The following is a 26,015-nucleotide window of genomic DNA, read 5'->3' as shown; positions in this document are numbered from 1 at the left end:
AAATAAAACCTTATTAAGAGATCGTGGACCATAAAGACTTATTCTAAATTGATGAGCTGGGACAGTCAATGCAAGAGAGAATATTCCTTTTCTCCCTCCCTTTGTGGGTAGCTACAGTGGCACTAGTGGTAAAGAACCCACCTGCCAATGCAGGAGTCATAAGGGACATGAGTTTGATCCCAGGGTTGGGAAGATCCCCTGGAATAGATGGAAGCAATCTATTCCAGTATTCTTGCTTACAGAATCCCATGGACAGAGGAGCCTGGAGGACTATAGTCCATAGGGTTGCAAAGAGTCGGACACAACTGAAGTGACTTAGCATGCACGGTGAAAAGAGCTGTGGAAACCTAAGGAAAGTCAGACTTGTCATCAGAGATCACAGGGGCCGACTTTCAGACTCCCTTGACTTTACCGTTTAGTATCAAAATGTGATCAGCAAGGCATAAGGTTGGTGTCTTTTCCCATGTCCTTCTCATTTTTCTTCTTGCATTTCTGAGGCAGGAGAGGCAGATGGTGTGGATCCCAGGCTGGCCAGGGAATGGGCTGGACTTCACTGACCTTCCCTTGGTCACACAGAGTCCTGATTCCAGCTTGCTGTGATTCCCATTAGACGTTCATGCTATGGCATGCATGCAGACTGCGATGAGGTCAGGCAGATGGCTCTGTGACTTTGAGCTCTGAGCAAAATTGGTTATGACTGCAGCTGACACACACACCCAGGCCCACAATGCAGGCAGGCAAAGGCCACCTTGAGTCCGCACAGGACTGCTCTCAGGAAACCTTTGGATAAATTCCTTTTTCAATAACAACTTCACTTATGTAAACGAATGAAGAGAAAGCAAACCCAAGTCTCTGCGTAGTTGACTTGTTTTGTATTATTTTAGCTGTCTTAGAGTGCGTATGAGTCAGAAGCAATTTCAGGAAATACTGCCCGTATCACCAGCTGGAATCTAGGGTCCTGTTTTCCAAGAGCCCTCAGGCTCATGGACATGTGTTTCTGGGCACGCACACACACACACATACACACACACTCACTCAAGCTCTCACACAACGCCTACACTCACTTTCACCAACTGACATATTCACATATACTCATGTACACTCACATAAAACTCAAATATACACACACACCTTCCCACACACCCATTACACATACGTTCCCAACCAGGCACCCCTATATACACACACGCATGCTCACGTACACACACACACACACACACACACACACACACACTTTCACACGTCTCTGGCCAGCTCTCCCTGATGCTAAATGTAGCACAATGGACTCTTCACCAAAGGTACTTGTTGTATGAGAATTAAACCTGAAGAATGTTCACTGGTTATTCTTTAATAGATATTTCCAAATGTCTGCATGTTTTGGTTGGTGGACATCAGACTGTTGGGTTGAGGCAAGTTTTTCTCTGCAGCTCCCTCTCTTCTGGGGACGTGTGAATCAGTTATTCCTGGTCATCCCTCCCCACTGAAGCAGAACAGTGGGAGAAGTAAGGGCAATTAACTCTGTCTCCACTGCAAAGGACAGACAACATATAGGAAGCTGATTTGGAGTACCTAGGCACAAGTAGCGCAGTTGGTAAATAATCCACCTGCCAATGCAGGAGACGTGGCTTTGATCCCTGAGTCGGGAAATCCCATGGACAGAGAGCCTGGTGGGCTACAGTCCACGGGGCTGCAAAGAGTCAGACACGACTGAAGAACTAAACACATGGAGCACAGCAGGGACAGAAGGCACTTTGCAAGCAACAACTCCAGCCCCTCCTGATTTCTCCACAAAGGTCCAGAGGCCCCTCAGATCCCTACCCTTTGCACAGTGGTCACTGCAGGTCATACCCAACTCCCTGGGAACCTGCGATCTCTGCTGAGTCCAGTGAGGACAGGACACGGCGATGGCCCCATCTGTGGGAACAAGGCTCCCTTCTGTAAATGTAATGGTGCCCCTGCACTCTTGGCTTTCGTACAAAGCCAATATTTGTCCTTAACTATTTGTGTTTGTCCACTGTTTGTTATATAGTTGTGTCTGTTTCTTCTCGGCGTCTGTCAGCCTCAGTGTGTCTCCCTCTCATTGTAAACACACAGAAGAGGGAGACTTTCTCTGAGTGATGGTGAGTATAGGATTCCCAGAAACAGAGCCCTCACTCAGTGCTTTCTGATGGTGGTGGGAATGCAGGAAGGTTTTGACAATGAGCTCTCATGGTTTCTATGCGCGTCTAGGTGATTCTGTTTCAGGGGAGGGGTCCTTGATCCTCTGTGTGCACTTTGTTTCGAGATGCTCATTCAGACCCACACATCAGTGTGGACCACAGGAGAGCTTTTCCCTACAGTATTTTATGCCAAATGTAACATTCAGAGGGGCTTCCCTGGTGGCTCAGGGAGCTTGCCTGACACGGGTTTCAATCTCTGGGTTGGGAAGATCCCTTGGAGAAGGAAATGGCAACCTATGCCAGTATTCTTGCATGGGGAATCTCATGGACAGAGGAGCCTGGTGGGCTACAGTCCATGGGGTGGCAAAGAGTCGGACACAACTAAACGATTGAATAGCAACAACATTGTGAGTATGAGGTCGTGGATGAGCAATCCCAGTGGACAAAATGTGGAGGGACTTGCCAGCAACTGCTTATGCACAAGGGAGGGGTGGGTCTGAGGACCCCCAGATATAAGGCTACATCACATATGATCCGAAGAAATTGGGAAGCCCTCTGGGTTAGAAGACAGTGTGCTTGGGTGTGACTGCCAGCAAATGGAGCGTTCTTTACAGAAAAGACGGGGACAGTGCCAGGACACCCACAGATCTGGGTGCCTACCAGCAACCCATGACCAGGCAAAACCATATGCTGTTGCCTAGAGAAAGTAGATGACCTTGCTAATCTGTAGAATGTGTACAATAACACTTATCTCATAGGATTACTGTGGAGTTAATTGAAAACACATGCAAAAGGGCTTAGCACTTTACCACTGAACACTAAATAAGTGGGAATCATTATTATAACCACAATCATTATTACCCCATGAATACTCATCTTTTTCACCCCCACAAATAGGTAGAAGGGAACAACCCTTGTAGAAGTTACTATGTTCGGTGTAAAGAATGTGACTCTTCTGGGGATAAAAGAACTCGGTAAACTGAGCCCTAAATAACGTGAAAGACAAATTTCCACCTGAACAGAAATGATCTGAGGAAGAATGAAAGGGAAGAAAAGTGGCTGACATGATCATTGTGAAATGGCTTGAAAATTTCCATCACTTACTTTCATGAATGGAAAAAAGTCTATATAATAACCATTATTTTATTGTTGTTCAGTCACTCCGTCATGTCCGACTGTTTGTGACCCCATGGACTGCAGCACGCCAGGCTTCCCTATCCTTCACTATCTCCCAGAGCTTGCTCAAACTCATGTCCTTTGAGTCGGTGATGCCATCCAACCATCTCATCCTTGTCATCCCCTTCTCCTCCTGCCCTCAGTCTTTCCCAGAATCAGGGTTTTTTCCAGTGAGTCAGCTCTTCACATCAGGTGGCCAAGGTATTAGAGCTTCAGCTTCAGCATCAGTCCTTCAAGTAAATATTCAGGGTTGATTTCCTTTAGGATTATTTTATGGGGACTTAGTATTTGTTAGGCACTTTGTCAACATCTTCTCGTTCAATCACAAGACCCTATGAGGTAGGCATTTCTCTCAGAGAACTGTATAGAACCTGTCAGAATCACCGTCATTGTCAATCACAGTCCTTCACCCAGGCTTCCTGTTAGCGCCTAGAGCTGAGGTCCAAACCCAATGATGAGGTGCCTGCCGCTGTGGTTTTTTCCACCCCAGCTCAGAGCAAGGAAGCTCAGAGGATGCCCTTCCCCATCCTGCCTTCTGCTCCAGCAGGCAGGGGAGCAGAGCTTGGAAGTGTCTGGGTTTGGGGTCAGACTTGGTCAGGCGTCCAGTGGCAATTTTGTAGCAGCACAACCTTGGACAGGCTTCTCCAGTTTTCCAAGCTTCATTCTCCTCATGGGTCAATGAGGATGACAGTAAAATGATCTTCCACATGAGCTTCAGTTTTTATAGAATGACATCCAACTATATGGTTGGCACATAATAAGTATTAAAATCTTTAAAGGGTCACTGTTATTATAATACTGTATAATCACCAGATATATATATAACCAGAGCCTCCTCTTCAGCACCAGGCCCCACAGTGGGCTCTCAGATCCGATGAAGCAACATTGCAAAATATCTCAGCAGCCACTCATCAGTGAGTCAGAACTCATTTCCAGGTGGCTCCAGCTAACACCTCTTTTAATTGCCTTCAGAATAAATACCTCCCAGGTTCAAAAAGTTGCCTGAGGTCTTACACAAAGTCTGGGGCCAGATATTGTTATGAAAGCCAGGTGGTGATTGCACAAATATTTTAAAATATGGCTCACACTCTCCTTGCCCAAGGCAATGTCAAAGCTGGGGGTAGCAGGCAGGAGAACAGAAGATTTTAATGAGAAGGTGTGAACCTTGTGGTGACAGTCCTTGTTTGTTTCTAACTTAAGAATTTTCTAGCCATGCATCCATCCTGGGCTTTCAGAAACTGAGAAATCACCCTGGATGGCCCCTGGCTCTGCGATGTAACTCAATTCCCCTTGCTCCACAATTTACGGTGTTGTTTCTGGGTGGGTTTCTGTGCTTATTTCCCTGGGTGTCATCTAGATAGTCAGCACACATGATTTGCAAGGCAAACAAAGGGAGAGAGGCTGGGTCCAGGGAAGAGAAGAGGTCTGTGTAAGAAGAAAGCCAATGTCTTTTAAGGACTACCTAAGTCCATCCCAGCTCAGATCCTGGGAAGTGATGAGCAGAGCCATTGCTGCCCGCTGTATGAACACCACTTTGTAACAGTTCTATCCATCCAGTAGATGAAAGCTGGGATGCTTCTCACACCCAGACACATCCCTGCACATTCAAACTGGCTCTGCAGCTATGTGCATATGCTGTCAACCAGGGAAATAATCCATCTGATTATTGACCTGACGTAGACAAAAGAGCTTCCTAGTAGCTCAGCTGTTAAAGAATCTGCCTGCAATGCAGGAGACCCCAATTCAATTCCTGGGTCAGGAGTATCCCCTGGAGAAGGGGTAGGCCACCCACTCCAGTATCCTTGGGCTTCACTAATGGCTCAGACGGTAAAGAATCTGTCTGCAATGTGTGAGACCTGGGTTTGATCCCTGGGTTGGGAAGATTCCCTGGAGGATGACATGACAACCCACTCCAGTATTTTTGGCTGGAGAACCCCATGGACAGAGGAGCCTGGCAGGCCACAGTCCATGGGGTCACAAAGAATCAGACATGACTGAGAAACTAAGCACAGCACAGGCAAAAAAGCAGAGTTACTGTTTCTCTTTTAAACATCACGTAAATGTGGATTTAGTCAAAGGCTTCCGTTAGACTTATGGACACAAAGAGAGGAAAGGAGAGGGTGAGATGCATGGAGAGAGTAACATGGAAACTTACATTACCATATGTAAAATGGAGAGCCCGTAATTTGCTGTATGTCTCAGGGAACTCAAACAGGGGCTCTGTATCAACCTAGAGAGGTGGGATGGGAAGGGAGATGGGAGTGAGGTTCAAGAGGGAGGGGACATACACACACTTATGGCTGACTCTTGTTGATGTTTGACAGAAAACAACAAAATTCTGTAAAGCAATTATCCTTCAATTAAAAAATAAATAATGTCTTTTTTAAAAGGCTTCTGTTAAGTCACTTTAACGCACAGAACATGGTGCCCTTCTGCAGGATCTGGCCTCAAGGTTGGTGCTGGAAGGAAGATGCCTCAAGTCGGGTCAAGCACACATGCACCACCCAGACAGCAAGCGATCACACTGTAATTATAAGCGTGTGCTGGGGGCGACTAGTGGGCTCTTTCTGTCTCCTTCTGTGTATGAAAATCAATCAAACCTAAGGAGAAAGGAGACACCCGCCAACAGAGGCCCCCCTTGTCCAGCATTTTCCCTTTGAAGCCAGAAATCCTTTGACCTCAGGAGTCACTGAATGGCTGTCAAGCCCTAGTGGTGTCAGGCGGGTCAGCAGAGGTGGCTCCGGGGGAATGTTTTCTTAACTGGTAAATTTATCAAGACTGGGAAATGGAAGCAGCCCCAGAAGTCAGCGCAGTCCTGCGTATCCCCTTTTCACCTGATTCCCCTTTGAAGGTAAATCTGTAACAGACATGAAATCGATTGGTGGGTTGGGGGAGGGAAAAGATGGACTAGCCTGTGTTTCATGCCTTGTAACAGGTTTTCAGGACTTCTTGGATGAAATAAAGGGTAACTATAATGGGATAGAATGTTCTGTCGGGGCTTTGAAGCTGCGTTCGTGGTCCAGGTGGGGCTACAGGTGAACAAAACACAGCAAAATGCAGCCAGGAGGAAAACCACAGTGGTCACGTGATGAATTATCAGAAGACTAGCAGGTGAGGCAGGAATACAGAGCTGTGTGCCAGCAGGCACAAGGTGCCCCAGGAAATGTGTGAAGAAATGGATCAGAAGTCTTTGTAAGCAAGTCCAGAGCTGAAGTGCCTGGACGAACTCTGTGGAAGGATTGGGGCTCTGACTAAGTGTTTCCAAATCTCAGGTCATAAATTCTTGTCCATTGAAAACCCAAGGCATGAAACTAAGTCAGGAATGACCCACACTAAGGACAACACACTTACTCTGTTCCCAGACCACATATAAAGCTGAATTCTGTGGATTCCATCCAGGAAGTCTAGAATGGGGTGCCGGCTATGGGCACAAGACTGAGTTACAAAGGAAGGGATAGAAGACAAACTCTGACTCTTGGATGTTTAAAACCACATCTCCATCCAGACATCCATTCCAGAGCAATGGATCCTCATGGAAAACTCTTGAACAGGATGAACCTTTCAGTCTCAGAGCACGATTACCCTATTTTTATAGCCCTGAAGTTTTTACCATCAATGTGAGAAGTGAATTATTTTTAAGGTATTTATTTATGTATGTATTTTTGGCCGTGCTGGCTGGATCTTCACCATTGCGTGGGCTTTTCTCTAGTTGTGACCAGCGGGGGCTGCTCTTCAATGCGGTACTTGGGCTTCTCATTGAGATGGCTTCTGTTGTTGTGGAGCATGGGCTCTAGGGCGCATAAGCTCAGTAGTTGTGGCTCCTGGGCTCTAGTACACAGGCTGAGTAGTTGTGGTGCACGGGCTTAGTTGCTCTGAAGCATGTGGGATCCTCCCAGACCAAAGATCAAACCTGCGTCTCCTGTATTGGCAGGCGGATTCTTTACCACTGAGCCACAGGGAAGCCTGAGGAAGCTAATCTTTAAAGGCAAAGCCCCTACCCCCTGCCCCATCCTTCTTAAGGATGTCAGTCAAATTTCCAGCTGCAGGTGAGGGCTACACAACTTGGCCCTGAGCCAGCATGGACACCCCTCCATTCAAATGGACAGAGGCTGTGATCCCTGAGGAATATTTGCTTCCCAGCTTGAAGGGAAAATTCTGTCAACTGCAGGCATCGTGTAACATCTTCCAGTAAAGCAACTTTCCCCAAAATGTGTTCCAAAGATATTTTGCAATGTTAGCATTCTACCATCAAACCAATTTGAGAAACACAGGATTAAACTGAGTTCAATGTTTTCTCATGTGTGAGTTTTTGAGTCATTATTATTGTATATCATGACTCTCCAAGCAGAGAATGCAGCGTCTTTCCATCTTATTAGACCAGTGAACACTTTCCTACTGAAAATGACTTCCAAAGACAAATGCTCCATGTAGCACATTGTGGGGAGCACTGTGTGAGGGGCCCCCCTCCCAGAACGTGCTCTCCTTCAGACTCCGAGCCTCTGCCAGGAGAAGGGGCTTCCCAGTGACCCCTGCTGAGACAGCTATGGGAAGTTTTCCTAGTTACGAGTCTGTCCACAGCTAAACTTCACATGTTTTCTCCAGGTACTTTTTCTTGTGTTCACAAGACTTCCTTTCTACTCAGATCCCTTGTTTGAGCTACGAGGAGGCAGAACTTAGTCTTTGGGTCCATCTGCAGTCCAAGGCCACTTGTTACATTAGGTCATGTTTAGCTGAGCAGCCCACTGGGATAAATTCATCCTTCTCTGAGGGGATGATGGGGTTTGGGACTCTGACCTGACCCGTCAAAGGGACTCCAGGGGGGATGAGGGCAGAGACCACTGGTGACTCAGTGCCTCCTGCCACCACCTCTAGAAAAACAACCCCAAGCACCTACTCCAGACGGTGGCTCAGCATCTTCTGTGCAGGCGACAGCATGCGAGGCTTAGTCACTGCATCCCGAGTCTTCCGTGGGGACAGTGATACTGGGAGGGTGGGAGTGGGGGCGCCTGGTCCCCCCACTGCCAACCCGGAAGCTCCGACACTGCCTCCTCAGCAAGGACTTGGCCCGCGTCAGAAATGTAGAATCCGTTCCTGGAGCCTCAACTGGGTTGACTCCTGGTTTCTGTCATGATGTTGGAGACGTGAAGTCTGGAAACCGCAGCCCATCTGTTTTTCAGTTTTCTTGTTTAAAATAGTATCTTGTCCAAACGTGAAATGAGAAGAAAACACAGCAGCGTGAATACTCTGTAAGCTGGAGACCTGAGAGGGACCAGCTCTAGAGCACAGACTCCACCTGGAGGCCAGAAAGGGTGACCCCAGGTGGGATGGAGTGCTGCCCCAGGGGCTGGGCAGCTGCATAAACACCCCAGCTCCTCCTCGGAGCCCAGAGAGCCTGCCTGGGGAGATAAAGGGATGAGGTCATCCTGGCAAGCCTGTGCCACCTCGAGCCATTAGACCCCTGCCAGGCCTCCCCCCAGGCCCGCCCCTCACCCCCACAGGTGTGCTGTCCCTCTCCAGCTGGCATAACAAGGCCATGCCAGCTCCGAGGCCAAGGCAGCCCAGGGCTGTCCAAGACTAACACAGCCAGGCCGCCGATGCCAAACCAGGAAGATGAGGGAAGGCTCTTCTCTGCAAAATGAAAATAAATTGCAAAATGGCATCGTGTGTGTGGTTGCCCTGGAGAAGGAGGATCTGAAGAGGAGTAAAGCTAGAAAGCTGGTTTCCACAAAGCCAGGTGGTCCTGGGACAGGGACAAGCATCAGCTGCCTTGGTGCGGGGATAAACGGGAAAAGCTGCAGAGCTTGCCCAGATCCCGACCCCTCCTGGGGACCTCTGGGTGCAGGAGACATACCCTGCAGAGCTGTGCCTGCAGGCTGCCCACTTACACCATTAACAAACTTGGAGACTCAAAACTCAGAACTGCGGCTTCTCACGCATTCCATCTCTGCCCCTTGAACCTCATCATTCTGTGCTTTGTTAGTCCCTTAGGTTTTCAGGCGACACAAGCCTGAGGAAGCTGCCCCTGCCTGGGGTCGGCAGGGAAGGGGGAGCTATGTCTCCCATCATCCATTAGAAGGAGCATCTTTGCTCTCACTCTGTTCTCATCCAAATTCTCCATCAACTTGGGCTCCAGGAGGACAAGCAAGCTGTACCTGAAGGTGCAGAGGGGTGGGCAGGGGCAGTGGGGTTCCCTCTTTCTCTCTCACTTGCTTCTGCCCAACTCTAGCCTTCACGCCTGCCTCTGTGTCTCTAAAAAGTCATGGCTCTCCACTCAAGAAAGGGTTTGAGAGTGCAGCCTAGTAAGGCCAACCAGAACCCAAGCACTGCACTGTTACACTTCGCACAGTCCAACACTATGCTCAGGTTGCTCCGGATGGCTCAGTGCGAAGCATTACAGGTTTGGGATATTCTGAACGATCTTTTTGCAAGGAGAAAGCTGTATTTGTGTTTCATCCCCTCAGCAGCTCTTCCTGAGATACTGCAGAGTCTGCCAACAGCACCGACACACACAAAGACACCTGGCATTTGGTGGGTGTTTTCTGTGCATTTAAGCTGTGAGCGCTCAGCACAGTGGTGCCAATCTGCCCCATGGGAACGCTGCTCCCTTCATGACCTCAGCTTGGGAATTGAGGTCACGCCTCATTGTTCTCATTGTCCCTTTAATCAGCTCTTCCTTTTATCTCCAGAAGGCCTCTCTGTCTTACCCCTGTTGTTTGAAAACATTTCTTCCTCTCTTTTGCCCCTTCCACTCCTCTCCTCTCTGTTCCCCTACTTTCACTTTCCATTCACAACTAAGCATAGTTATTTTCAGGATCCTCTGAAAACTGACCCATCCCACTGCACCCACAGAAAGTGTCAGGGTCTTCAGCTGACACCCTAGTTTACTGAAGGTCTGCTGAGTACGCACTGGTCACCGAGTTCCCATGAGGGACACAAGATCCAGACTGGGTCCCATCTAATAGCAGAAAGGAACCCTAAGTCTCCTACTGTGGCTTCCATATCCCAGGAAGGCTTACGCTTTGCATGGCATATACACAGTAGGTGCTTAATACATTCTTGAATGAAATCAATAGTCTGCCCCTACTTATTCTGATGAGAAAGCTGTTCTAAAGCCTGAAAGTTTCCTAAAAGATGGGATTGAACATAGAGAATGAGACAAAGGTGTTTAAATGATGAAGTAGTTATAAACTGTGGACAGGAATACACTGACCACTCATCTTCCATCTTCCAACTTCCTCCAGTGCCTCAGGCTCAGTCTGTCTGCCAACAAACAGAGGGGAGAGGGAAAGCTTGCCAACAAAGGGCAAGGTCATGCACCAATCCCCAGCGCATCCCTTGGACCACAGGTATCTGCTTTTCTCCCAACACCTGGAGAGCATGGACTCAAGTGGGAAATGAGGGAGAGGAACGTCCACTCTGTCCCTTCAGCCCATGATCCATCCCTGCTTCACACACCAGGCGCCATGTGACGGAGTCACCCTCACCCACGATTGCAATTCATAGAGCTGGTTCTGAGCCCAGGACTCAGATCTCACTGGCCCTGCCTCTGACATCCTTTGACTGTGCTCTTCCTTCACCCCTGCCATCCCCCACAATGACCCAGCCTCTTTCACGTAAGCAGCTCTGTTTTTTCACACCCTCTTTGATTAATGGCTTCCCTGTTAGCTCAGTTGGTAAAAAATCCACCTGCAATGCAAGAGACCCCAGTTCGATTCCTGGGTCTAGAAGATCTATTGGAGAAAGGATAGGCTATCCACTCCAGCATTCTTGGGCTTCTCTTGTGGCTCAGCTGTTAAAGAATCTTCCTGCAGTGAGGGAGACATGGGTTTGATCCCTGGATTGGGACAATCCCTTAGAGAAAGGAATGGCTACCCACTCCAGTATTCTTGCCTGGAGAATTCCATGGACTGTATAGTCCACTGAGCCACCAAGAGTTGGACTTTCAATTTCACTTTGATTAATAGTCTTCACAATTCAACTTTGTATCCTGAAGCCCACCTACTTGGTGCTTTCTCTGCAAGAAATGACCTTTCTTCTCCCCTGAATGACCTGGACAGAACCAACAAGGACATTTAAGCCGGGACCAGCAAGATGTTAGGTTTGCAGTCAGTCCCTCACACTTCGGCAGAGGGAGCTGATCCACTGTCTGGGCTCATAAACTGGGCTTGATAAGTGAGCACCTGAGAAGACAACATCCTCTTCTCTCCTGCCCCCATGATCTGGGATGTCTGACAACCACACATCTCCCATTTCATTTTGGCTCAGCCCTAGAGTCCCCTGAGAGACCTTTGGAGGTCAACCTTTGAAGGTCAACTGTGTCAAAGAAAGATGATCAGGGAGTGCAAAGAATGAAGCCTAAAAATGAGGAAGTGGGGGCATGAATAGACTCCGGTGCAGATAAGCCACATAAATGCAAATCAGTCAAGCCCTGGACATATCCAGGACTACAAGCTGAACTCGAAGAAAGAACAATACAGAGCAATCAAGGGAACTGAGATAGCAACCGGGGATGTGATACCCTGTCCCACTACCCTCCTGGGGTGTCTGTTTCAGGAACAGGCACCCTTAGAAAAGGAAGTATTTTACAAATAAATTACAGAGGAAAACCAGGGGCCCAGGCAACCAGAGAGAAGTGCTATTCAGAGGTGCAGCCTCACCAGCCCCAAATGGAAAGTCCCAGTACAGTCATAATATTGTTTCCTTGTTAATGGTGACCAAAGGCTTTCTTGGATCCTAGAAAGAATTTTTCTGTGGTGATTAAGTAGAAGACCTTTTCTTAATAGGGCATTTTATAATATATACTATACATGTGAATATACAAAATGCAATGATGTATATTTGAAATCTTAAAAACCTTTGACAAAGAGATCCCAACGAAGTCTAGAATCTGTTCATACAAGATTTTTTCTAATTCATAACAGTGGCCTTTCTGGACAGTGAATACATTTAATCTTCATGTTAAAACTGTAACTTTCCTTTTAAGCTCTTCTTTAGCTGTATCCCATAAAGTTTTATATATGCTGTCTTCATTCTGTCCCAAATAGTTTCTAATTCTCCTTGTGATTTCTTCTTTGATCTGGGTTATTTAGAAATGTGTTGTTTAATTTTCAGATATTTGGGGAGTTCTCAGATTTCCGTTGTTGCTTTATAATTTAATTTTATTGCAGTTGGAAAAGATGCTTGAGTCACATCAATCCTTTTACAAGCATGGAAACTTGTTTTAAGGCCTATCATATGGTCTTTCCTGGAGAATGTCCCACGTGCCCTTGAAAGAATGTATTTTGCTTCTGTTGGGTGAATTGTTCTATAAATGTCAGTTAGATCATGTTGATTATCTGTTTTTTTAATCTTCTAATCTTGGTTCTTTTTTTTCTCCCTCTGGGTAGGCCACACAGCACATGGGATGTTAGTTTCCTGACCAGGGATTGAACCTCTGCCCCGCCCCCCCCGCATTGGAGTTGTGGTCTTAACCACTGGATTGCCAGGAAAATCTCAAATCTTCTATATTTGTATTAATTTTCCATCTACTTTTCCTATCAATATAAAAGGTCTTGAAATTTGGAACTATAAATATTGAATAGTCTGTATCTCCTTTCAGTTTTCTCAGTTTTTGCTGATTATATTTTAGAGTCTTGTTAGGTTCACATGCATTTCAAATAATTTTGTCTTTGTGATGTTGTGACCCTTTTTACTATTATACAATGTCCCTGTTTATCTCCACAATGTCCCTGTTTATCTCCACTAAAATATATTTTATGAGAATCTATGTTGTTTAATATGAATAATATAGCTCATTCTAAGCTCTTATTTTTTTTTTTTTTACTGTTTGTATGATATATCTTTTCTATTCTATAACTTTCAATCTAGCTGTATTTTTGAATTTGAAGAATGTCTCTTGTAGTCAGCATGTAGTGGACTCTTTCTTTTCTATCTAATCTGATAATATCACCATTTTCATTGAATTGTTTAGTCTATTTGATGAATCATTTAATGTGATTTTTGATATCAGTAGATTTGCATCTACTGCAGATTTTGTCAGCAAAATTCACATTTTGCTATTTGTTTTCACTATGGCTCTTCTCTTTTTTGTTTCTTTGTTCTTCCTTTACTAGTACTTTTTGGGTAGAACAAACATTTTTGGTATATCATTTTAATTCCTCTGTTGATTTGGAGGGTAGTTTTTGTTTTTTTTTGTTTTGTTTTTATTTTCTTAGTGTTTGCTACAGGGATTTAAATATACATTTTAACTTATCAATATAATTTATGTTAATATTTCCTTAATTTTAGTAAGATATAGCACATCAAATAAATTTTTAAAATCAAGAGAATATATATTTATACCTTCTTTTATATTTATCCACACAAAGAATAGCAAGGAAAGATAAGAAAGACTTCCTCAGTGATCAATGCAAAGAAATAGAGGAAATCAATAGAATGGGAAAAACTAGAGATCTCTTCAAGAAAATTAGAGATACCAAGGGAACATTTCATGCAAAAATGGGCACAATAAAGGACAAAAATGGTAGAGACCTAACAGAAGCAGAAGATATTAAGAAGAGAACAGAAGAACTACACAGAAAAGATCTTCATGACCCAGATAACTAGATGGTGTGATCACTCACCTAAAGCCAGACATCCTGGAGTGCAAAGTCAAGTGGACCTTAGGAAGCATTACTATGAGCAAAACTAATGGAGGTGATGGAATTCCAGTTGAGCTATTTCAGATCTTAGAAGATGATATTGTTAAAGTGCTACATGCAATATGCCAGCAAATTTGGAAAACTCAGCAGTGGCCACAGGACTGGAAAAGATCAGTTTTCATTCTGATTCCAAAGAAAGGCAATCCCAAAGAATGTTCAAATTACCACACAATTGCACTCATCTTACATGCTAGCAAAGTAATGCTACAGTAGATAAACCGAGAGCTCCAAGATGTTCAAGCTAGATTTAGAAAAGGCAGAGGAATCAGAGACCAAATTGCCAACATCTGCTGGATCACAAAAAAAGCAAGAGAATTCCAGGAAGACATCTACTTCTGCTTCACTGACTATGCTAAAGCCTTTGACTGTGTGGATCACAACAAACTGTGGAAAATTCTTAAAGGTATGGGAATACCAGACCACCTTATCTTCCTCCTGATAAATCTGTATGCAGGTCAAGAAGCAACAGTTAGAACCGGGTCTGGAACAACAGACTGGTTCCAAATTGGGCAAGGAGTATGTTAAGGCTGTATATTGTCACCCTGGTTATTTAACTTACATGCAGAGTATATCATGTGAAATGTCAGGCCAAATGAAACACAAGCTGGAATCAAGATTACTGGGAGAAATATCAATAACCTCAGATATGCAGATGACACCATACTTATGGTAGAAGGTGAAGAGGAACTAAATCTGCCTGACTTCAGGCTCTACTACAAAGCCACAGTCATCAAGACAGTATGGTACTGGCACAAAGACAGAAATATAGATCAATGGAACAAAATAGAAAGCCCAGAGATAAATCCATGTACCTATGGACACCTTATCTTTGCAGAATGGCTGCGATCCAAAAGTCTACAAACAATAAATGCTGGAGAGGGTGTGGGGGAAAAGGAACCCTCTTATACTGTTAGTGGGAATGCAAGCTAGTACAGCCACTATGGAGAACAGTGTGGAGATTGCTTAAAAAACTGGAAATAGAACTGCCATATGACCCAGCAATCCCACTGCTGCGCATACACACTGAGGAAACCAGAATTGAAAGAGACACGTGTACCCCAATGTTCATCCGAGCACTGTTTACAATAGCCAGGACATGGAAACAACCTACATGTCCATCAGCAGACAAATGATTAAGAAAGCTGTGGTACATATACACAATGGAGTATTACTCAGCTATTAAAAAGAATGCATTTTAATCAGTTCTAATGAGGTAGATGAAACTGGAGCCTATTATACAGAGTGAAGTAAGTCAGAAAGGAAAACACCAATACAATATATTAACACATATATACAGAATTTAGACGGAGAAGGCACTGGCGACCCACTCCAGTACTCTTGCCTGGAAAATCCCATGGATGGAGGAGCATGGTAGGCTGCAGTCTATGGGGTCGCTAAGAGTCAGACACGACTGAGCGACTTCACTTTTACTTTTCACTTTCATGCATTGGAGAAGGAAATGGCAACCCACTCCAGTGTTCTTGCCTGGAGAATCCCAGGGACGGGGGAGCCTGGTGGGCTGCTGTCTATGGGGTCGCACAGAGTCAGACATGACTGACTCTGCAGCATGGAATTTAGAAAGATGGTAACAATGACCCTATATTCGAGACAGCAAAAGAGACACAGATGTAAAGAACAGACTTTTGGACTCAGTGGGAGAAGGTGAGGGTGGGATGAATTGAGAGAATAGCATTGAAACATGTATATTACCACATGTGAAATAGGTCACTAGTCCTGGTTTGATGCATGAGACAGGGTGTTCAGGGCTGGTGCACTGGGATGACCCTGAGGGATGGGATGGGGAGGGAGGTGGGAGGGGAGTTCAGGATGGAGAACACATGTACACCCATGGCTGATTCATGTCAATGTACGGCAAAAACCACTACAATATTATAAAGTAATTAGCTTCCAATTAAAATAAATTAATTTTTTTTAAAAAAGAAAGGGAAGAGGAGCTCTATTCAGTTAAGAAACTTAATAGATACAGCAACCAAATGCAATGTGGAGGCTTTGTTTGACTTGATTCAACTATTAATTCAACTGTTTGTTTTTTTTTAAGTATTTTTGAGGTATTCAGAGAAATGTTAATACTGACTGGGTGTTAAATGATAAAAGGAATATCATTAAGTTTGTTATATTGATGGCACTGTAATTATATGGAAAAAAACTTTATCAATTAAATATACATAACTAAAAAAATGAAGAGCCTCTCGATGAAAGTGAAAGAGGAAAGTGGAAAAATTGGTTTAAAACTCAAACTTCAAAAAACGAAGATCATGGCATCCAGTCCCATCCCTTCATTGCAAATAGATGGGGAAAAAATGAAATAGTGACAGACTTTATTTATTTGAGCTCCAAAATCACTGTAGATGATGACTGCATCCATGAAAATAAAAGACGTTTCTCCTTGGAAGAAAAGCTATAACAAACCTATACAGCATATTAAAAAGCAAAAACATTACTTTGCCAACAAAGGTCTATCTTAGTCAAAGTTATGGTTTATCCGGTAGTCATGTATGGATATGAGAGTTGGACCATAAAGAAAGGTGAGCAACAGAGAATTGATGCTTTTGAATTGTGTTGTTGGAGAAGACTCTTAAGAGTCCTTTGGACTGCAAGGAGATCAAACCAGCCAATCCTAAGGGAAATCAGTCCTGAATATTCATTGGGAGGACTGATGCTGAAGCTGAAGTTCCAATACTTTGGCCACTTCATGTGAAGGGTTGACTCACTTTGGAAAAGACTCTGATGCTGGGCAAGATTGAAGTCAGGAGAAGAAGGTGACAGAGAATGAGATGATTGGATGGCAACACCAACTCAATAGACATTAGTTTCAGCAAGCTCTGGGAGTTCATGATGGACAGAGAAGCCTGGTGTGTTGCAGTCCAGGAGGTCACAAACAGTCAGACACGAGTAAGTGACTGAACTGAATTGACACCATTTCCAGTGTTCTTCATTTCTTCCTGTGGTTTTACCTTATTGTTCCATATCCTTCTGTTAACTATCGTTTTCTATAGAATTTCTTATAAGGCCGTTCTTGTTATAACAAATACTCTCAGTCTTTGCTTATCTGGGAATGTCTTTATTTCATCTTAATTTTTGAGATATACAATTCATGGTTGGCTACTTCCTTTTATTACTTTGACTATTTCATTCCACTGGCTTCTGGCCTCCACTGTTTCAGGTAAGAATTGGGCTGTTAATTGCATTGTTGTTCAGCAGTTTGAGGTGAATTTTTCTCTTGCTGCTTTAAAGACTTTCTATTTGTGTTTAACTATGATGTGTGGGATGGAGAAGGCTCTTGAGACTCCCTTGGACTGCAAGGAGATCCAACCAGTCCATCCTAAAGGAGACCAGTCCTGGGTGTTCATTGTAAGGACTGATGCTGAGGCTGAAACTCCAATACTTTGGCCACCTCACGCGAAGAGTTGACTCATTGGAAAAGACCCTGATGCTGGGAGGGATTGGGGGCAGGAGGAGAAGGGGGCAACAAAGGATGAGATGGCTGGATGGCATCACTGACTCGATGCACATGAGTTTGGGTGAAATCCAGGAGTTGGTGATGGACAGGGAGGACTGGCATGCTGTGATTCATGGGGTTGCAAAAAGTGGGACATGACTGAGTGATTGAACTGAACTGAACTGAACTGATGGGCCGGTGATTTTTATGTTTATTTTATTCAGGGTTTGTTGGGGTTTGTTGCACTTTGTGGGTGTGTAGATTAATACTTTACAACACAGACTTCCTTAGTGGCTCAGTAGATAAGAAGTCACCTACCAACTCAGGGGACATGGGTTTGATCCGTGGTCCAGGAAGATTCCACATGCCTTGGAGCAACGAAACCTGCAAGGAGCAACTACCCAAGGCTCCACAAGCGAAGCCACTGCAATGAGGAGCCCGTGCATTCCAACAAAGACTAGCCCACACTCACTGCAACTAGAGAAAGCCCGTGCAAATCAACCAAGACCCGGCACGACCAAGACTAAACACATAAAATTATATGAAGATATTTTACAAAAAAATTGTGAATTTTCAGCCATTATTTCAAGTATTTTTTCTCCCATTTCTTTCTTTTCCTTCTGGGACTCTCACTACATGCCGGTGTGTTTAATGCTGTGTTGTAGTTCTCTGAAGCTCTGTTCATTTTTTTAAATCTATTTTCTTCTCTCTTCTACACATTAGATAGTTTCTGTTGACTTATCTTCATTGATTCTTTCTTCTGTCATCTCAAATTTACCCATTTAATTAGTTTTTATTTTAGTTATTGTGCTTTAAAATTCTAGAATTTCTACTGATTCCTTTTCATTGTTTTTTATTGAGAAATTCCTATTTGAGGATCATTGTCATTATGCTTTTATTTAATTTTTAAAATATACGCTAAGAGCTGTTTTGAAGTCTTTGCTAAATATAACATCTGGGTCCACTCAGTTTCTACAGATTTTTTTCTCGTGAGAATGAATCACATTTTCCTGTTATTTTTTATATCTCATGATGTTTTCTTGAAAACTGATTCTTTAGACCATATACTGTAACATTTCTGGATTACATTTTTTTCCATGAGGTAGTTGTTGTTGTTAGAAACTTATTTGGACTTAATCTGCAGAATCTATTTTCCTGAGATATGCAGCCACTGATGTCTCTGCTCGATTGTTTTTAAATTCTTGTTTTGTTTTTCTGCCTAGCTTTCTAGGGGTTGTCCTGTGTCTGCATAGCTTACTGGTAAGTCAATGATTCATAAGAGGCTGTGCTTGAGAACCTTGAGCCTCTAAGGCTTCCACTCTCTGCTGATAGATCTGTGTGTATGTTAAGCTTTCAATGTTTAGCTAGTTTTCCAGTTTGCCTCATCTTCATTTTCCTCTGGACCTTCTTGGGTGCCCTGTAAAGATGAGCATCATTTCCCATATATCCAAGGAGATAAGGAGAGCTCATATAGCCCTTCCATGGTTCTCTCACTTCCAGCATTTCCTTATTAAGTTTCTGACTGGTCTGTCATGTCCCACAACTGGGACTGCAAACTCAGGTTAGCAGAGCTATGAGAATTTCCCATTCACTTCTGCCACATATGCTTCTTTTACTGATAATGCTGCCAGGGATGGGTTTTGGCCCTCCACCCAAATCAAGTCAGTCCCCTCTAGCAGTGAAGCTGTTGTTTTTCCTGGGCAGTCCTGCTCTGGTAAGATTGCTTCATTGACCAAGCTTTTGGAAGAGGAATGAGGGAGGAACAGATCCAGGCAAGAGGGCTGCAGACTCTCTGTAGACTTCCACTCTTGTCATCCAAAGTCCTAACAGATTTTCATGAATAAACACTTCTCAATTCCTTGTTTGTCCCCGATTGACTTTTGGAGTCCTGAAACAATTGTTTTGAATTGTTTTTTTCCAGTTCTGTTTGTTTTCTGGGGGAAGAAGTTTTGTTAAACTCTTCACTTTGCTTTAATAGAGTCCTATCTCTGAATAAAACCTGTGAGTCAATTGCTTCAACATGTATCATGGTGGGTTTTTTTTTTTTTTCCCATTTACCCTGTCTTGTGCTCTTCAACAATCTGGGTACATTTTCTGCCAAAAATTTCTTAGACTTATTTTGCTTTTTCATAGCATCTTTATTCTAATAACAAAGAAGACCTCTGAAGATGATTATGAAAGCATTCTAGCATTTTTGTCTCTTCCTAAGAATTTTTCCTTATATTTCAATTCACACAAAATAAACTTCGGTGCTGAGATGTCTAAAACACAGGGTGTTGACCATATGCTATTTAATGACCTCTTTTGTCTTAATATATGCATAAATATAAAGGTGGCTCAGATGGTAGAGAATCTACCTTCAATGCAGGAGACCCTGGTTTGATCCCTGGGCTGGGAAGATCCTCTGGAGAAGTGAATGGCTACCCACTCCAGTATTCTTGCCTGGAGAATTCCATGGACAGAGGAGCCTGGCAGGCTACAGTTCATGAGGTCACAGCGAGTTGGACACAACTGAGTGACTTTACTTCATACATAACATGTCAAATTTCAGTTGCACACTTTTACCTATGTTTCTTCAGTATTATAAAATACTCCATTAATTAAAGTCCTATGAATCTTGAAGTAAATTTCACATTTTTTTTGAAAGAAACTCCACAAAAAAGTTATATAAGTAGCAAATAGAGGTATGAAAATTTTCACATTACTAATTGCCAGGGAAATAGAAATAATACACAATGACATGCCATTGCACGCCCACTGGAGTACGAACCCAAGGAGGAAACTGGAGCTCTCACAAATATTCGTTAGGGCTATAAAATGACACAACTATTTTGGAAAACATTTTGACAGTTTCTGATAAAGTAAACATATACTATCATATAACCCATCCTTAGGTATTTGCCTGAGAGAAATAAAAGCTGTCCACAAAAAGACTTTTACAAGAATGTTTATAGCAGCTTTATTCATAACTGCCCAAAACTGGAAACAATCCCCAAATCCATCAGTCACAGAGTAGATAAGCAGATTGCCGTATAGCTATATAATGTGGTACTAGTTAACAGTAAAAAGCCACAAACTAATATATACACAATTATCAGGAGGAATCTGGAAAACTTGCTGAGTGAAAGAAGCCAGACACAGAAGACTACATAATGTGTGATTCTATTTCTATGAAATTCTAGAGCAGGTAAAAAAGAAAAATACCTAGTGATAGAAAGAATTTGGGGGATGCCTGAGCATGACTGAAGCGACTTAACAGCAGCAGCAGCAGAGCATAGTAGGGTGGGGAGTTTCTGCAAAGGAGCAGAAAGGAAGTTCTCAGAGGTAAGGGTATAGAAGTATTCTGTATCTTGATTATGGCAGTGGCCACAAAGCTCATACATTTGTCAAACTCAAAGAGCTAACTACCCCTTTATTTATTTATTTTTTTCTTTTGCCCACACCAGCTGTGCAGTATACAGGATCTTAGGTCCCTCACCAGGGGTCAGACTCCCGCCCCCTGCATTGGGAGCTCTGAGTCCTAACCACTGGACGGCCAAGGAAGTCCCACTGCCCCTTTAACGTGGTTGCCTGGCAGTATATGTACATTACACCTCAATGAACTTGATGTACAATGTACTTACCACCAATGGCAGCACGTGGTAAGCACTTCGAGAATGTGCCGACATTTGTGGTGAAATCGTAGTAGGATGGGGAGACTCCTTCTCCCGCCTGCCTGAAGAGCTGGAACTGCAAATTCCCCAGTGGCTTCCCAACCTCTTGAGAAGAGAGACAGTGCTGTCAGTGGGAGTTTGGAGGCTTGGGCCTCATCTGCCTCTGGAATCCTGTCCAAGCCAGTTAACGCTTTGAGTCTCCTTTAAAAAAATAGATTGAGTTTTATGTGCCCTAAGATCGCTTCCAAAATAAAATGTCCAAGGTTCTGTTATCAGACATATTTATTACAAATAAGATCTGTGAAAGTAATTTAGTTTCCACATTTCTTAATCCCTTTCTCTTATTTAATGCCTTGTGATCCTGGACACTCTCTCTGCCAAACTCCTTTCCTCTTACAACCAAAATTTTATTTACTTATGTCCCGTTTCCTTAGTGTTGCTAAGCAACAGGAAAGAGTCCACTGATCCACTGTTACTACAGAACACACCTCGTCCCAGTGCCTTGAAGCAACAACATAATGTTTACCGTGCTGTGAGCCTACAACTTGGGCAGCAGGACAGCTCACCTCTGCTCCCATTGGCAGCAGCTGGGGCAGCTCAGTCTTGTGCCTGGTGTCTGGACTGGGAGGTCTCCAACTCTGAAGGTGGGAGCAGTGGGGACCCCGAGCACCTCTCTCTATGTCCATGTGTTCTTGCCATGTGGACTTTCCAGCCTGGTAGCTTCTGAGGAGCTGGATTTCTTGCATGTTGACTCCATGCCCCAGATATACACAATGAGAGAAAGAGACAAAGGTAGAGAAACAAGAGACACTGAAACAGAGATAGAGAGATGGAGAGACAGAGAAGGCTCACCCTCTGGAGAGAAGCTGTGTTGTCTCCCTTCCCCTAGTTTGAAAAGTCACCCAGTTGTCAGTTCTACCTAATTATGGTGATCAGAGCAGATCACTGAGGCTGGTCTTTGTGCATGTGAGGGCTTCCCTGGTGGTTCAGATGGTAAAGAATCTGCCACAGTGCAGGAGACCCAGATTCAATCCCTGGCTTGGGAAGATCCCCTGGAGAAGGGAATGGCTCCCCACTCCAGAATTCTTGCCTGGAGAATCCCATGGACAAAGAAGTCTGGTAGGCTACGGTCCATAGGGTGGTAAAGAGTCGGATACGACTGAGCAACTGACACACACACACATTCACATGAAGGGGGATTAGGGGCCACCATTTGATGATAACAGTGTTTAGGAACCCAAGAAAGTTTTAACATCACGGCCAACTAGTTGGAGTCAAGGTTTTATGGATGATAACATAGCTTAGGAAGGGAGTTCCCACTTACCTCTCAAGAGGTATTGGCCAAGAGGTATTGGCCTGTCAAGACCACCACTGTCCTACTCAGAGGACTGGCAGTTCTGGTGCTGTGGTGGTCCCTGTGGAAGGTAGAATCCTTGGAACCCTGAATGCAATGAAAAACTTTTCCTTTTGTACCCCTCAGCAGTCAACTTGAAGGAATGTGTGTGTGTGTGTGTGTGTGTGTATGTGAAGTCACTTCAGTCATGTTTGACTCTGCAACCCTATGGACTGTAGCTCGCCAGGCTCCTCTGTCCATGGAATTCTCTAGGCAAGAATACTGGAGTGGGTTGCTATGCCCTCCTCCAGGGCATCAAACCCATGACTTTTATGTCTCTAGCATTGGCAGGAAAGTTCTTTACCACTAGTGCCCCTCAGAAAGCTGGAAGGAATGGTTTGCAACAACCTCAGTCCTACCTGCAGCTGGAAGGGAAGGACAGGCTGCTGACTATGTCCTGACTCAGTGGAGGGTCAGTGAGAAACAGATTCTTTCAGACTCTGTCAACCAACAACCTACTGAGGAACAGTTCTGACGGTAGCACCTTACACAGTAAAAACGGCTCATTCTATGACTAGAGCTAAATCCACAGAGCAGATATCTGCATAAATGCAACACATTCATGACCTGGAGCCAAATAGCAGGACCTCAGACTCCTCGCTCTGTGGGTCTGCAGAAGTTCTCACACTCTGCCATCCCAGCCCCAGAGGAGAGTCTGTATCCCACAGCTTCCGAGATCACTGCCCTAAGACTTCCCTCCAAGGAGAAACTTTTTAATCATCACTGTTAATTTTAAATATTCATGTGATTTTTGTATCCTATACCATAATCTCTCTGTTTATTTTAATATGAAATGAGGACTTCCCTGGCAGTGCAATGGTTAAGACTTCGCCTTCCTTAAGTCAGCCAGAGAAGGGAGAATATCACATCACATCCCTTACATGTGGAATCTGAAAAGAAATGATACAAATGAACTTAGAAAGGGGCTCATGCACTTGGAGAACAAACCTAAGGTTACCAGAGGGGAAGAGTGGGGGGAAGAGATACTTAGGGAGTTTGGGATGGACAGGTACACACTGCTCTATTTAAAAGGGATGACCAACAAGGACCTACTGTAGAGCGCAGGGAACTCTGCTCAATGTTACGCCGCAGCCTGGATGGGAGGGGAGAATGGGCACATGCATGTGTATATCTGAGTCCCTTTGCTGTTCACCTGACACTATCGCATTGTTGTTAATTGGTTATACCCCTATACAAAATAAAAGGTTATTTTTCTTAAAAAAAAAAAAATAAAAAAGATGTCACCTTCCAATACAGTGTGTGCAGATTTGATCCCTGGTTCAGAAGCTGAGATCCCACACACCTTCCATCCAAGAAACCAAAACATAAAACAGAAGCAATATTATAACAAACTCAAATAAAGATTTAAAAAAGTTCACATCGAAAGAATCTTTAAAAAATAAATTAAAAAAATAAAATGAATATGATTTTACTCAAAATCACAAAAGTAAAATTGGTGCCCTGAGAACATGAGCTGTGTGTACTCTGTGATTGTTTCCTAGACACACCCAGGTACTTCTCGGACTTGAGAAGAGAAGAAACTGTAAATTCTATCTGAAAATATAATTTTAACGTCTAAGAGAATTTCTTTTTTATGCATTCTGGTTTCTTACTAAGAATGTAAAAGGGAAAAGAACCAAGCTCATGGTGACAATCTCCACTTAGTTCCCAGCCGACAGCACCACCTTGCCAAGCATGTAGCTGAGCCACCCTGGAGGGACTATTCCAGCCCCAACTGATGCATGTGCAGTAGAAATCAGGTGTTTAAATGAGCCCTGCCCAAGCTGAAGGTCTGTAAACAAAATCAAACAATGCTGTTTAAGCCACTAAGCTATGGGGGTATTTATATTATATTACAATAGATAGCCAACAATGACCAACAAGGACTTCCCTGGTGGCTCAGACGGTAAAGCGTCTGTCTACAATGTGGGAGACCCGGGTTCAATCCCTGGGTTGGGAAGATCCCCCGGAGGAAATGGCAACCCACTCCAGGACTATTGCCTGGAAAATCCCATGGACAGAGCAGCCTGGTAGGCTACAGTCCACGGGGTCGGACACGACTGAGCGACTTCACTCACTTCACAATAGATAGCCAACAATGACCAAAGAACTTGGAACAGATATTTCACAAAGGAAGATACACGAAGGACCAATAAGGACAAGAAAAGACTAACATCATTAGTCATCAGGGAGATAAACATTAAAACCACAGAAGATATCACTACGCATCCATTAGGATGGCTGAAATTTAAAAAATAAAGTAAAAACTGACCTAGACTATGCGCTGGTAAGGATACAGAGGAACTGAAATGAATGCTCACACTTCGCTGAAGGCAAATGGTACAACCACTTCCAAAAATAGACAGTTTTTTAAAGACTAAAATTTAAAACAGCAAGTTCACCCCTAAATATTTACCCAAGAGAAATGAAAACATATGTCCACCAAAAATGTACACAAGAATGTTCCCAGAAACTTTTATCATGACAGCCCAACTGGATACAGTCCAAATATCTATCAACTAGAGAATGGACACACAAATCGTGGTATTATTACAGAGTAGTAAATACAACTAAATACAATAAAAAGGAATAAACTATTGATACAAGCAATAACATCAATGAACCTAAAAATGATGGCAGTCAAGATATCCCTGGTGGTTCAGTGGTTGGGCCTTCCCCTTCCAATGCAGACAACATGGGTTCGATCCCTGGTTAGGGAACTAAGATCCCACATGTCTCTTGGCTAAGAAACCAAAATATAAAACAGAAGCAACATTGTAACAAATTTAATAAAGACTTTAAAAATGGTCCACATCCAAAAAATTCTTAAAAAATACAATAATGAGGGAAGGAGATCAGATACATAATGATGCCTACTTTCTAAGTCCACTTATATGATATTCAAGGCTAGGCAAAACTAATTTAGTAAGTAGTTTAAAATCATGATTCTGTCTGAGACAATCGGGTTTCTAGAACTTGTGATCTTAACCATGATGCTATATCTGTAAATCCATGGATAAAGATTTTGAAGAAGATAATGATTTAATGTGTTATATGAGTGGTGAGGTTCTGGGGAAGAGGGAATAATTAAGAGATAATTGAGGAGAAGTGAAACAGAACTTTGTTTTTGCTCTCTCTATATCTGGTTAGTTCAAAATTTTAAAATGAGCATGTGTAATATTAAAAAATATACTTATAGCAAAATGTACAAATGCATGGCATCAAATAAAAGTGATCAGGTATGCAAAAACATAGAAATACATGGCTCATACCAGGAAACAGTCAATAGAGGCAGAATCAGAAAGGATAGAAATTAGAACACAAAGACTTTAAAACAGCTATTATAAATATGCTTAATATGCTCAAGAAGAAGTGGGAAACATGAATATGATGAGAAGCCAAAAGAAAGGTTTTTAAAAGAGAGAGAGGCTGAAATGGAATTTCTAAAGATGAAAATTAAATCATCCGAAACAA

At 43.5% G+C, this 26,015-nt stretch overlaps 1 long non-coding RNA gene across 2 annotated transcripts in view; it reads right to left on the bottom strand.

The window, feature by feature from the left end:
• Positions 1–24,604, bottom strand: part of LOC109554226 (uncharacterized) — a 108,396-nt gene extending 83,792 nt beyond the window's left edge. For both annotated transcript variants that reach the window (XR_011564911.1, XR_011564912.1), the window contains exon 1: positions 21,119–24,604. This is a non-coding gene — a long non-coding RNA (uncharacterized lncRNA). The remainder of the gene's footprint in view (positions 1–21,118) is intronic.
• Positions 24,605–26,015: the final 1,411 nt, after the last annotated feature.

Source organism: Bos indicus, chromosome 29 (assembly GCF_029378745.1).
Source record: "Bos indicus isolate NIAB-ARS_2022 breed Sahiwal x Tharparkar chromosome 29, NIAB-ARS_B.indTharparkar_mat_pri_1.0, whole genome shotgun sequence".
Lineage (NCBI taxonomy): Eukaryota > Metazoa > Chordata > Mammalia > Artiodactyla > Bovidae > Bos > Bos indicus.
The sequence above is the reverse complement of the archived record's forward strand: the minus strand, read 5'-3'. Positions and strand labels throughout refer to the sequence as shown.